The sequence below is a fragment of the Abramis brama genome, assembly GCF_963993115.1.
Source record: "Abramis brama genome assembly, chromosome: 10".
In the NCBI taxonomy this organism is placed as follows: domain Eukaryota; kingdom Metazoa; phylum Chordata; class Actinopteri; order Cypriniformes; family Leuciscidae; genus Abramis; species Abramis brama.
Window position 1 is genome coordinate 6619764 of NC_139972.1, and position 12953 is coordinate 6632716.

Below are 12953 nucleotides of genomic sequence, written 5' to 3' on the forward strand. Positions count from 1 at the left end.
CAGGGCTTTCCAGAGACACCAAATGTTTGGAGGTTTCACTATGAAAACAACTTATCTTGGCCTTTAAAAATGTCTGACATTAATTTAGTGATCAAATGTAGCACTCTTATGGAAATATGATAATATATTGTAATTATTTACATCTAAATGAATCAGACTACTTTTCAAATTGTATTTTATAATCTCAGGAAAACGTTATGGGGTTTCAAATAAAAAATGACTTTCTGTTCCAGAACAGGGCGTTGATTTCATACATGTCCACTGTAGAGGACATCAGGACTGAAATCATGTTTATCAGGCATTTCGGGAGACACAACAAGTGAATATGGAAATAATACATGAATATTCCTATGAAATATTAGATATTATTATTATTAAAATGTAATTATTACTCCAATTATTACACTTCTTTCATTAAATATTGCTCCAAGAACACATTAATGTGCACATTAAATACAGTGTATTATAGATACATTGCATTGAATGGGAATTATTATTGTAAAAGTAAAATGGTGTATCAATTAATTCTGTTATATCTTTCATAACATAGTTGAGAATCATCTTTATACAAATGTTAGTTAAAATAAATCTTGAAACCCCAAGATTTATTGGTGATTGAGAAAAAAATCCCATTGTTTTTGCATATACATATAATTTCATGTCATTTTATTTTTTAAACAACTGAGTCCTGGTGTCCACTACAGAGGACATAGCATAACAAATGAATAAAATATATTTTTTCAAAAATGTTTTTTTTTTTTTTACCATTTGTTTCTTATGCTCTAAACAATGTGATGACATAAAAATAAAAAAAATAAATTCAAAAATATTTATTTTCTGGGTCTCAGGAGGATGTTTCTGCCTCAGAATTAGAAGAGTTTACATTTTAAACATTTATTATACAGAGCCTTTGGATGGCAATTTGTCTTAGGTCAACAATATTAATTCATAAACCTAAAAACCTAATGTGAATGTGAGAAATTTGTCTTTCAAAAAATCTATAATGTATATATGGAATGAAAGTGAAAGCTAAATGACAAGTAAGAAAGTTACGAGTAAAAACAACTTCCACAAAACTAATGTCACAGAACACGAGTTAACTTCACAATACATTTGCTTTATCTGAATCTCATTGTTTATTTGAAGTATTGGATCTGTAGATAACCTTTGCTCACAAAATCACACATTGTCAGTGAAATGGTGATTATTTGTTGTTATTGTACAGAGCTTATAGACCTCTTTAATATTGCAGAGATATGTGTAGTTTTTTTTTTTTATACATCTGTTTATGAAATAACAGGTTTTATAACTAAACAAACAAAAGATAAAACACCCTCCATATTAAATTTAAAAACAGATATTGAGTGAATTGTTTCATATATGGACAAATAACTGATATTGTTTTTCTTACATTTGTTTCCAGTCTCTTTTTAAATTTGGGTATTTCTTTGAGTAAGTGTTCAATCAAAGAATAATTCAATAATTGTCTTGTTTTCCATCATATAAAACACAAATGTTGTGGCATTTCACAGAAACATTAGTTTATTAGTTAACTAACTACACATGTGAATCTCACATGATTTCCCTCAAAGTTTGGGATCTGATGAAAACATTTGCTCACTGTGACACAGAACAACACTTTTTAATATGCTTCACTAGATTACTTGATTGGGTGAAGCTCTTCTCACACACAGTACAGTGATACGGCTTCTCTCCAGTGTGAACTCGCTCGTGTGATTTCAGGTTTCCAGAATCAGTGAAACTCTTGTCACAATATGAGCACTTGTAAGGTTTTTCTCCAGTATGAATTCTTTCGTGCCGTTTCAGTTCAGCAGATGCAATAAAGCTCTTCCCACAGTCACAACACACATGATCTCTCACACCGGTGTGAACTTTCAGATGATCTTTTAGATGTGATGATGAAATAAAATCTTTACCACACTGATCACAGTTAAATGGCTTTTCTCCAGAGTGAATGCGCAGATGACAATTGAGATTAGCTAAATTTGTGAAACTCTTCCCACACTGAGTACAGTAGTACGGCTTCTCTCCAGTATGAACTCGCTCGTGTGATTTCAGAGTTCCAGAATGAGCGAAACTCTTGTCACAATATGAGCACTTGTAAGGTTTTTCTCCAGTATGAATTCTTTGGTGCCGTTTCAGATGCTCAGCTCTAGTAAAGCTCTTTCCACAGTCACAACACACATGATCTCTCACTTCATTGTGTGTTTTCTGGTGCAGTTTAAAACTGTCCAGCCGTGAAAAGCTCTTTCCACAGAGAGAACACACATAAGGCTTCTCACCTGAATGAACTATCAAGTGCTTTTTTAGATGTGATGATGAAATAAAATCTTTACCACACTGATCACAGTTAAATGGCTTTTCTCCAGAGTGAACGTGCAGATGATACCTGAGACCTGTTGCATCTCTGAAACTCTTTCCACACTGAGTGCATGTATACGGTTTCTCTCCAGTGTGAATTCTCATGTGTGTCTTAAGGTCTCCTTTCCCTGTGAAACTCTTTCCACACTGAGTGCAGGTGTGCGTCTTTTTGGCTTTTGTTCTCTGAATTGTAAAGTTACGATGTTCCTCCTCCACTTCATTTAGTTCTTGTCTTTGCTCTTTCACTCTCACCTGGTCTAAAATACACAGAAATACAGTTAGAATCAGTTCAAGTGAACCCTGATTTAATAGCAGAAAGCAACAGAGATCAGGTTTCAGATCTTTCATATGGCAAAAGTTTCCCTTACGAAAAAGAAGTATACTTTAAGTTAATTTCATGAATTATCGTAGTATACTTGAAACTGTACCATTTCAATATTGCTTGGGACTAAATCTGCCCACTTTTTAGTGTATAAAGGTAAGCATTTAAGTGTACTATAGGTACAAAAGTAGCAAACTTTAACTGCACAACTAGTTTAGAACATCTTTACTACAAATTAACTTATTATACAAGTATAATTGTAGTTTATTATTTTAATTCTTGTAGTAAATGTTTTTAGTTTATGAAAGTACACTTTAAAGTATACTCTCAGTAATCTATAGTAGTTTTATACTTAGTATACTTGTAAGTTTTGTGAACATACCTTTGTAACATTTGTGAACGAAGTGAACATACCATCATACTTATAGTTTACTATTTATATATTATGTTTTGCTCTTTAAGTATACTACTTAGTTCCTATTTAAATCTTTCCATTTTAAATACATTTAATCTTAGCTTCATGGCTTCAGAAAATCTCATTTTTGTCAAAGACAAACGATGATCAAAACAAAGATGGAGTAGATCCAGTCCAACAACAACACCCTCAAGTTTCACAGTCATTAACGCTTACGGTAACGTTTGGCAGTTTCAATTAATATTGTTTTATATAATCGTGCCGTTTACATTTGCGTAAGCAATCCTCAATCAGTTGTTTCTGCTTCTTCTTCGCCTGTGTTTTTATCCGAAGATGCGTAATAGTCCCGTACCGTCCAACAGTGAAAACATGGATAGCCGGAAAATTCAGTCATCGGCGGGGGAAGATTTGAAGTAAATGCCTGTGTACACTAGCAGTGGACTAGCCTTCACAAACATTCAGATACTCAGAATTAGGGAAAAAGCCTGTTTTCTTTATAAACCAATATTTTCAGTGTAAAACTATGTGAAAAAGTATTTAATGTTACTAAATTAAAAAATTAAACAACATCAAGACAAGAATACTTAGAATACTTATTTATACTTTTAAGTATATTTCGATCAAAAGATTGAGTACAAGTCCTATAGTCCAAATATACTTGGACCTTTCTGTCAGTACCTATGAGTCAAGTATACTTGAGTGCAATTTTAAGTACATAATAAGTAGACTGAAAGTACGTTCTTATTTTTAGTTTAAAAGAAGTATACTAATAGCACACTTGAATAAACTTCTTTTTCGTAAGGATTGTTCTGTCATTCATTTGACAATATAGTTAAAATGTATCATTTATCATCCATATACTGCTTATTAATTCATATCTACCAAAGCAGTCAACAATGAAGAATCAAGAATGGACACCAACCTATTTGTTCCTCAGTATCTTCATGTTTTATTCTGGATGGTTCTGGATCTCTCATGTCTTCAATCTCCTCTTTAATAAACTCCATCTTTAACAGTCACACAGATTTCAGCTGCTACTCCTGGAGTTTGTCCTTCTCTTGTAGGATGATGGGAATATTCCCAGTATTTATTGGTGAATTGTTGTGGGAGGGGCTTCACTGCAGGTGTGAACTGTGATCACTGTGTTTTTATCCAATCTGCATTTAAAAGGTACAGAGCCATCATGTTAAACTGCTGCTGAAAAACCAAAAGTTCCCTGTTTTCACCTCATTCATTATGGTGATGTCTGAGATCTTCTGTAAATTGGCACATTAAGCTCATTTTATTGGTGTGAACCGGCTGAAACAAATTACAGCATCATTACCTTTTACTTCAGTTCTTGTCTTTGCTCTTTAACTTCCATCTGGTCTGAAATAAACATATTAAGGAGTTAGAATCAGTTTAAGGAGGATAAATGCGAAAATTAAAGTGAACCCTGAAAACAAGAGTTCAGGTATTTGTCTAGTATCAGATCTTTCACATTCTATCATCTAATATGCTTGTTTTAGGTTTGCACTCACAAAATGGAAACCGCACTGAGGCGCATTCAAATATCAAGACGTCTTTGTTGTTGTTTGACTAGATACAAAGTACTGCCTTGCACTGTTTACTGGCATATTGTGGCTTCTCTTTGTAGAAGTTTTCTGAGAAGAAATGTTGATATTGCTAAACAACCGCATATAAACAACAATAGAGTGAAATAACAGCACCACTGAGTTGCTGAAAAGCATCTTTGGCTCATTCGAGTATAGGTTTTGTTTAATTTAATTCAACAAGCTATAAGATAAATATTTTGAAATCTATTTAAAATCTGAAAATGTATCAAAGAACAGTCCAATAAGGTTTGGGAGTCACTAGCATGAAGGTGGGACGTCCTTTTCTGATACATGGTCACAGGAGCACATGGTGTGAGAAGGCAAGATTATTTGCTTTAGTAATCTTATTTAAAATGACATGGACTGTACATTAAAAATGTGTGTATGAAGGTGTAGAGAAGCATTTTGGCAGGTTTTTATAAAGTTTTTTTCATTTCACACCATAATCTCTCCACCACCAAACTTTAAACTTGGCACAATGCAGTCAGGCGAGTACCGTTCTCCTGGCAACCGCCAAACCCAGTTTGGAGGTCTGTAGCTATCGACTCCCGAAAGTTGGTGACTTCTGTTCCCAATTGCTTCTACTTTGTTATAGTAGTGAGGAAGTTTTATGAATGGACTTATGGCACAGGTGGCAAACTATCACAGTACCACACTTGAATTCACTGAGCTCCTGAGAGCGACCCATTCTTTCACAAATGTTTGTAGAAGCAGTCTGCATGCCTAGGTCCTTGGAAGTGAATGGAACACCTGAATTAAATGATTTGGAGGGGTGTCCCAATACTTTTTGTCCCAATGCGTGTTTTTCAGAAGACAGACCTCGAGGGACATTTGAGGAGTACGTGGACTGGGTATTCCCTCTGCAATGGTTCCCCTTTTACCATCAGCAGGAGCAAGGAGGAAACTAGCATGCCAGCCACAGAGTCTGTTCCAGTGAGAGAGTCTGTTACAGTGATGGCTCCAGCCCCTGACCAGAGTCTGCTCCCATTCACAACCCCATAGCTCCTTCCAAAAATGTTTTATTGGGGTAGGGGGTGGCGGTACTATACGTTCTCGGTCTTAGTGGCCAAGCCAAGTTCCAGAATCAAGGCCTCCCTGGCTTCCTGAGCTGCTGGCGCCGCCACTGATCACCTTCCAACTTCTTCTCCTCAATTAAGTGCCACCATCCCTGCAGTGTATACTGTCCCATCCCTTACCCCCACAAGTTCCTATTATACTTTTTTCCTGGCCCCTCGGAAGGACCCTTGTCTGTACCAGGCCGGCACAGACTTGGGCTTGGTCTCCAGAAGGATAGTGTTCTTGACAGATTCCTTCAGCCTGGGTTGGAATGCTCTGTGCAAGGGCAGGCCAACATCCAGCTCCTGATTGAGCATGGACAACATGGCCGTGGTGTCCTACATAAACCTCCAAGGTAGACTTGGATCAAGGCCTCTGTACAAACTGGTGAGACAGATGCTTCATCCCCAGATGGTTCACAAGATCTGGAGTATCTTCAAGAGGGCAGAGGTTGATCTCTTCACCTCAGAAGACCACTCTCACTGCCCAATAATCTTATTGAAGGACAGGGACACGCTGGCCCATGAGTGACCAGCCTACCTCTGTACGCCTTTCCCTCAGTCGTGCTACTTTCTCAGGTCATCAGACGAATCAGGGAGGACAGACGTGTAGACCTTCTGGTGGCCCCTTTCTGGCGGAACCAGTCATGGTCCGATGGTAGATGTCTCTGTCTTTTGGAGATGGCACAGAAGGGACATCCTCGAATGTAGCGTTGGACGGCCTGGGTCATACTTGGCCACTGGTAGCATTCACTGAGGAGCGAGAGGGTTTGCTGGTTACCTGGATGAACGGATCCCAGAGACGGTGATGGACACCAGTACATGAGGTGGGAGCTGTGATCTGGTCATTCAGAGACCACTGAATCGGGCACAAGAAGAGGACTGGAGGGAGAATGGTTTCAGGAGATTGTTTAAATAAGTCTGGAGAGTGCATGCAGGAAAGTGCATTCACTTTGGTGTTCTTGTCACCTGGATGGTAAGTAACTTCGTGTTCACAGTCAAAGTGTGTGAATAACAAAGCTCACCTGGCTTGGCAAAGATCAAGATGGCATGCATTCTGGAGATATTCCAAGTTACGGTGATCAGTGATGACAAGGAATTTGTGTTTTGCTACCTCCAGCCAGTGTCTCCATTCTTCCAGAGCTAACTTGATGGCGAGAAACACATGGTTGCCGATGTCATAATTCTGCTCTGCCGAGGACAGTTTTAGGGAGAAGGCACATGGATGAGGCTGGGCTTGTTCCCCTTGCAACTGTGATAGCACTTCTCCCACAACATTGGTGGATGCATCCCCTTTCACTATGAAGGGTAGGTCTGGATTGGGATTTTAAGGATAGGAGCGGTGCAAAAGGCTTCTTAAAGTTGATTGATCACTTCAGTCAGTGCCAGTGGACTTCAGAACAGAGACATGGGCCGATTTTGGAGTAGTGAAGTGATGGGAGAGGCAATCAGGCTGAAGTTGGTGATGAATTTCCTGTAGAGATTTGCAAATCCTAGAAAACGTTGCAGCTCTTTGATGGTTGTGGCCAGATTCTGACAGAATGGACCTTCCCCTGGTACATCTGGATGCACATCCGCCAATGATGTAACCCAGGAAGTGGATGGATGGTCGATGAAATTCGCATTTCTCCTGCTTCAGGTAGAGTTCGTTGTCACTAAGACATTCTTAAACCCGCGTTTAAGAATCCATAACAATGACCAAAAGTTGTGGAATAATTGCCTGATCTTAACTCCACTTTGGTGCTGCAAGGATTTTGTACAACACCAGGATAACCAACCTTCCCATCTGAGGTCCTCAGCGGTCTAACAGCGCTTGTCACTGTCAACATGGCTGAGATGACCAATCAAATTAAATTAGGCGGGGCTTATTGTTCACAGAAGCTGCTGAGCGCGATTGCAGAGTGGCGCTTCAGTTAACGGTTATAAAGTGCAAGATAAGATGCAAGTAGCTAAATTAAACATTAATATTTAACAGCTGTTTTACTATATAAATGTTACAGTTTTTCTCGATTGCTTAAACACATTTCTTGAAACTATCCCTCGTATTCTTAAAACAGTAAACACAAATCCATAAAATCTCATCCAATTCCCCAAACATCCTATTTTCAGGTCAAAATGAAGCTCTACACTCAGAACCATTCACTCTTGCTGAAAAAAACAAACTTTGCCCTCAGACATCACACACAAGCCCTCACAAACACACACACTACAACATAGTCTTACACACTGGTGCAATAAATTAAAAACAACATTTCCAAAACTGGTAAGTTATTCTGCTTGTGGTCAACAATTGATGCGTGCCAGCGGTGGATCAGGCATACAAGAGGATTCCCCCCCCACTGCTGACGAGACTCTGGCCTATGCAGACCAAAGACGGGATGCTGAGGCAGAGCATTTATTTTGTTGTTTGTTTGTTTGGTGTATTGTACTGTACAGTACATTAAGGAATAAAAAAATGTGCCAATGTATCCATTGGTTGTGTCTTTTGTGTTCACCATGTGAAAAGGTTTGTGAGGGGGGAACCACAAGCAACATAACATAACCAGTTTTGGAAATGTTTTAAATTTATTGCACCAGTGTGTAAGACTATGTTGTAGTGTGTGTGCTTGTGAGGGCTTGTGTGTGATGTCTGAGGGCAACGTTTGTTTTTTCAGCAAGAGTAAATGGTTTTGAGTGTAGAGCTTCATTTTGACCTGAAAATAGTATGTTTGGGGAACTGGGTGAGACGTTGTGGATTTGTGTTTACAGTTTTGAGAATACGAGGCATAGTTTCAAGAAATGTGTTTATGCAATCGAGAAAAACTGTAACACAAAAGACACAACCAATGGTTACATTTGCACATTTTTTTGCTGTATTGGCCCTAGCCACCTCGCATCAACTGAAATATTTGGCAGGCTTCTTCCATTTCATCGTCTCTGTGTCCTAGAAAAACAGAAGTACTGATTACTGTAACTGTAACACATCCTTTTTACAAAATGGAAGCGTTCAGAAAACTCTATATGTATGTGAGGCAATTTGATGCATTTACTTTTGTTACAGTAGTATAGGGCAACAGCTACAGTACATGTATGTGTTGTCACAGCAGAGTTTACAGCACTCACAAGTTATAGTTGAGAGCAGTCTGAAGTAGTACCTGTTTTTCTCCATGAAGGTTCTTATGATCGAGGCGACGGTGAAGCGACTCAAGTTTGGCTGTACTCGTTGCCCATCCTCCCTCATAGACATACCATGGACAAAGACATGAGCAACTAGAGTGGCAATGCTTGTCTCCTTGGCCTTTCCCTTCCCCTTCTTCTTCCTCCACCTCATACTTTACCTCTTCCTTAACCTCTTCCTCCACTCCCATCTACTCTTCCTCCTCATCCTTATCCTCCTCCTCCTCCACTCCAGTGTCCTCAACCTCTTCCTTCATGTCTTTCTGGATCCATTGTTCCAAAACCCAATGAACGGACTCTGGCCCAGTGTTATTCAAATGGCGGACATAATTCCGTCATTTTACCGTTTCTACAGAGCTGCGCGTAAAAAATACGGTGAGCAGCAAAATAGATCATTTTGCTAAAACACTGCAGAAAATGAGAATACAGATAATACAATTATTTTATCTGTCATACAGATAACTCTGACTGTTTAACTAAACAATGTTTGTGACTAAATCAGGTTTTAAGTGAATGTGTGGCATTTTTAGATGTTTTTTTTTTTCGTACATACATACTAGGGGTGTGCAAAGCAGCCGGTATTTGTATCTGTATTTGTATTTGTTGAGGGGGGAAAAGTATTTGTATTTGTATTTGTATTCGAGTAAAATTCAAAATAGGTGTAAAAATCATTTTTTTTTGCGTTACACTTCTAATTTACGTTATAGTGTAAGTACTCTTTAATTGTATCCATTATAATAATTATGGATATGCAATATTGGTTGATGTTTTTCCATAAATCCAGCAATGAACATGTAACAAGGAACGTCATTGAAAAGAAAATAACATAACAGCCATTACCTTACGTTACTCTGTCAACAGCCTATTGTCTAAATTACCGAGAGTTATCCAGCCAAGAATAAGCCTAGAACTGCTTTTCTGACGGACTGATATTAATGACGGCTTTTTATTTCATTTCTCATCTCCATAAATATATCTAAAGCTAATGCAAGGGCTAGAAATTAATTAATTCTTTGCTGATACTTCCTCGTCATCATGGAGAGCGCAGTTCGCACCGCTTTCTCCTTTCCACAAGCGCTTGCTCTCTCGTGGCGTCTGTCGTTGCTATGCAAACATGGACATAGGCGCACCTGGAAAAACGAACGCGCCGCTCGCTTCTATTATAAGCGCCCTTGCCGCGCGCCTACATTTGAAATCTGCACATGCAAAAAACGCGCTATGTGAACGACCCCTTATGACAACGTGACATTAGCCTAATCCAAAATATTTCCATATGTGGCTCTTTCCTCCTCAGCAGCACCGCCGGTCGCCATGTCTCATGAGGAAACGCAGCTTTTTGATATAAAGTTTTTCTTGTTCCCGAATACAAATATTTTTAAAGTATTTGTTCGAAATAAGTATTCGTAAAAAACACATTATTTGTGCCTTTCCGAATACCGTATTCGGGTTCGGCTCCACCCCTAATACATACATACATACATACAGCATTATTAATCAGCATACAAAGAGCATTTCACAATAAACAATATTAGAATTTAAAAGATTATTTAGGGGTGAAAGTCAAAAAAAACTTTTAAATTAGTTAACTTTGATTTGTTCTCATGATGAGAGTTTTGATTATTTTATTATGTACATTGTTTGGTTTTAGTAGATTATTGCTTTGAGCAAAATATAAAAATGGTCCATACTTTTCTTAAGAGGTAAACGCTACAGACCTAGCATGTTTTCTCAGTCCCAATGCCTTCTGTGTGCCATTCACAAAGGTGTCTAAATGTAACAAATAAATACAACAAACCTTCTGATCTAACCTTTTTATATTTATATCAAGTTGTGAGAAACATTTACTTTTTTGGATACATTTTTGGTCAAAATTCTTAGACGTCACTGCTTTGGTTCTCTGTGTGCTAATGAATGCTAATTGGTTGAGCAAAGTTGGGAGGCAAGGTGTTAGAAACGGTATAAAAGTTAAAAGTAGGTTGCTATACTGTACGTTTTGTTATAGTTCCCGTTTAATTTCATTGAACAAGCTGAGACAAACCTTTGAAATCTATTTTAAATTATGTTTCTGTCTCAGAACAGTTTTAGAACATTTCCTAGTTAACAGGTCAGACTAAGAGCGGTTCATAAACCCTTTATGACCGATTTAAGAACAAGGACCGTGATGTCGCCCGGCATGGCTCAGCCCGAAAGAGTGACGTTGGGCCGCCCTCCCGTGGGCTCACCACCTGCAGAAGGGATCATAATGGGCCGGTGCTTAGTGGATCGGGCAGCAGTCGAAGGCGGGAGCCCCGACGACCCGATCTCTGGACACGGAAACTGGCTCTAGGGACGTGGAACGTCACCTCGCTGTCGGGGAAGGAGTCTGAGCTTGTGCGGGAGGTAGAGAGGTACCGACTAGAGATAGTCGGGCTCACCTCCACGCACAGCTTGGGCTCTGGAACCACACTCCTGGAGAGAGGCTGGACTCTCTACCACTCTGGAGTTGCCCATGGTGAGAGGTGGCGGGCTGGTGTGGGTTTGCTTATAGCCCCTCAGGCTCAGCCGCAAAGTGTTGGAGTTCACCCCGGTGAATGAGAGGGTCGCTTCCTTGCGCCTTCAGGTCGGGGATAGGTCTCTCACTGACGTGTGTGCCTACGGGCCGAATGGCAGTACAGAGTACCTGGCCCTCTTGGGGTCCCTGGGAGGGGTGCTGGAAAGTGCTCCGACTGGGGACTCCATCGTTCTACTGGGGGACTTCAACCCCCACGTGGGCAGCGACAGTGATACCTGGAGGGGCGTGATTGGGCGGTGTTCTGTTATTGGACTTTTGTGCTAGCCACGGCTTGTCCATAACGAACACCATGTTCAAGCATAAGGGTGTCCATCAGTGCACGTGGCACCACGATACCCTAGACTGACTGACACATCTGCCATTGGGGAAGCAGAGGCCGAGGGCTCGGAGGTGGACTCGTCCATCACCCGGGCTGAAGTCACCGAGGTAGTTAAAAAGCTCCTCGGTGGCAAGGCTCCGGGGGTGGATGAGATCCGCCCCGAGTACCTCAAGTCTCTGGATGTTGTGGGGTGGTCTTGGCTGACACGCCTCTGCAGCATCGCGTGGTGGTTGGGGACAGTACCTCTGGACTGGCAGACGGGGGTGGTGGTCCCTCTTTTCAAGAAGAGGGACTGGAGGGTATGTTCCAACTACAGGGGAAAGTCTATACCAGGGTACTGGAGAGGAGAATTCGGCCGATAGCAGAACCTCAGATTCAGGAGGAACAATGTGGTTTTCGTACCGGCCGTGAACACTGGACCAGCTCTACACCCCTTTCCAGGGTGTTGGAGGGTTCATGGGAGTTTGCCCAACCAATCCACAAGTGTTTTGTGGATTTGGAGAAGGCATTTGACCATGTTCCTTGTGGCATCCTGTGGAGGGTGCTCTGGGAGTATGGGGTCCGGGGCCCTCTGCTAAGGGCTGTCCGGTCACTGTACGACCAGAGCAGGAGCTTGGTTCCCATTGCCGGTAGTAAGTCAGACTTGTTTCCAGTGCATGTTGGACTTTGGCAGGGCTGCCCTTTGTCACCGGTTCTGTTCATAATTTTTATGGACTGAATTTCTAGACGCAGCCAGGGGCCAGAGAGTGTCCTGCTTAGGGACCATATGATTTCCTCTCTGCTTTTTGCGGATGATTTTGTCATGTTGGCCTCATCACATCAGGACCTCCAGCATGCACTGGTACGGTTTGCAGCCGAGTGTGAACCGGCTGGGATGAGAATCAGCATCTCCAAGTCCGAGGCCATGGTTCTCAGTTGGAAAAGGGTGGCTTGCCCGCTTAAGGTTGGTGGAGAGTTCCTGTCTCAAGTGGAGGAGTTCAAGTATCTTGGGGTCCCCCCACGAGTGAGGGAAGGATGGAACGGGAGATTGACCGATGGATCGGTGCAGCTTCAGCAGTAATGCAGTCGATGTTCCGGTCTGTCATGGTGAAGAAAAAGCTGAGTTGCAAGGTGAAGATCTACGTTCCTACTCTCACCTAAAGTCATGAGCTGTGGGTC